A 2293-nucleotide genomic window follows, 5' to 3' on the forward strand; every position below is an offset into this window, starting at 1 on the left:
CCTCCGTGTTTCATGAATAGTTCTCGAACGTTTCCACAGCAACGCCGTAAAATATCCACGTCAGAACGACACTACTTTAACATTTCTTCCTGAAAGTCGAAGGGGTCTGAGGCGCGATCCTGCAACAAAGCGTAGAAAGCTACTCGTTGTTCGCTACGCATGTTATCGGGGTCGTGGTCGTGAGCGCAGGCAAATGGGGTAGAACGGCGTGGTGATTGGCTCGGGTATTGAAAAAATGAGGAAAATAACCTTTGGCCATTTCTGTCATTCCAAACGTTTTAGGCATTCCACCCAAAGGCATGGCTAAATAGCTCATCGAATCTTTAAACTGTACTTGTCCCACTTGCACGGAAATGATTTTGGCCCCGTGCAAAGTTACTTTAGGACGTTCGTTGCCTTGTTCAGTATGGTATCTCAAAAGAAACTGTCCATCATATCCCGAGAAATTGTGAGCCATCACTGTGGCATGGCGATGACAATCACCGTAACGTTCGATGTACTCTAGGCTCCACGTCTCGTCGATGGGGTCGAGAATCCATTGGACGAAATCGGCCAACGTGTTCGGTCCCCGAATAAGTTTTTCACCTCTTCCAGAAATCTTGCTGCAGTGAGGGCAATGACTAAAGATAGGTTCTTGGATGAATTTTTTGCACACTCCTCGATGAGCTACGCAGAAGTTAGGAATGTTCTCTCAGTCTCTTTTCCATTCTACTGTGTCGTTCTTGTTGGCATACGTTCGTCCCACCACGATAGCCTTGGCTAAACACATCTGGTCTTGAGAATTGTTAATTTGGACGAGAGACTCTTTTTGGTGATACGAAGGTGGTCAACTAATCACACCTTGCGTCCGGTCCCTTTGGGGAGAGAGGTGGGTCATGAACAGTGTGGCTTTTCCATCGATGATGTGAAATTTGTCGTTGGATTGTTACACGTCTTGAATCTTGTCGATGACTTTGGAAGGTTTCAATTCTGCTGAGTTGCTAAACTCGATCCAAACGGGGGATTTCAGACTTTCGTGATGAATGAAAAGTCTCATGCGATCGTTTTCTTTGGCTTCAGATTGGCGTTTCAGAGTGGTTAACAAAAAATCCCACACCTCGGTGATGAAGCCCTCTGCTTTCTTCAGCGGTACGTTGGACTTGAAATCTTTAAGCGTCACTGTGTACGTGTAAGCCGTAGTTCTAAGTTTTCTAGAGGAGCGTTTTTCTGTCTCTCGAATGTAATAGTAATTTTCAGGGTTTACTAATGGTGGTTTAACTTTGATTGGGTGAATAATCGCTGAGTCTTGATTCTAGTCTACTCATGTCATCTTTAAAATCACTGGCATGAATTGTGCCAAGACTTCAGCACTGTACGAGGGGATAAAGTACGTTTCTACCTCTTACTTTCTTCATCTTTCTTCACTAATTTGTGCGATTGTTTCATCTTGACTGTGGAAAGTCAAATGACTACATTTTAAACACCATGGGTCACCGTAAATCCATAGCAGACCAGCGAATATATAAAGGGTGTGTGAATTCTCTTCCAATATTCATGTCACTCTCAAACCGAGAAGAACGATGGAAGAGCCCACTCAGTCCGAACCTATGATCAGAGCTTTGCGAGGTGTCATAAGAAAATGTTCTTTAGACAAGCCGACGGACTACTCATCCTCCTTTCGAGATATGTCAAGATACTTGCTATATCTGAAGAAAGTTATTGGCCTTCAGAGTGTCCAGACCGTCAAAAAAGTAAATCAGGTGCTAAAAAAGACAAAAGTCATGATACCTGTTATCATTGTCAAGAAAAAGGATATTGGTCTTCAGAATGCCCTAAGAAACAACAGGAGCAAGAGGAGAGGGGTTCCGAAAAAGGAAAAAGAAGACTCACCCTCCCCAAAGGAAGGACCCATATATGTGCAGAAAGTTACACATGAGAAGAAAGGAAGATGCGGAGAAAGTGAGGAAAATGTGGAGGTAAAAATTGGGAAAGTGAAGAAAGTATAAGAAAACCAGAGAGAGTGAAGACAGAGACAGAAGAAGCCTATGAAGTTTTTAATGTGTTGTGAACTGGATTGTAAAATTCGTACTAGAGTAGACCAGGCATGAAACGTAATTGTCTCTTGATTTTGATTTTTAGAATAAGAACCTACACTCACGCACTCACTCAAACATTCACGTACGTACATGATGGATAAAATATGGCTCTTTTGAGTTTTAAATGATTTTGGCAATTGATATACTATCTCTTTTCTAGTGAAGTGGGTGGCTAAAAAAACAACTCAGGAATGGGACGTAATCAACTTTAACTGTCT

This window comes from Sinohyriopsis cumingii, chromosome 10 (assembly GCF_028554795.1).
Source record: "Sinohyriopsis cumingii isolate HCF-2022 chromosome 10, ASM2855479v2, whole genome shotgun sequence".
Lineage (NCBI taxonomy): Eukaryota > Metazoa > Mollusca > Bivalvia > Unionida > Unionidae > Sinohyriopsis > Sinohyriopsis cumingii.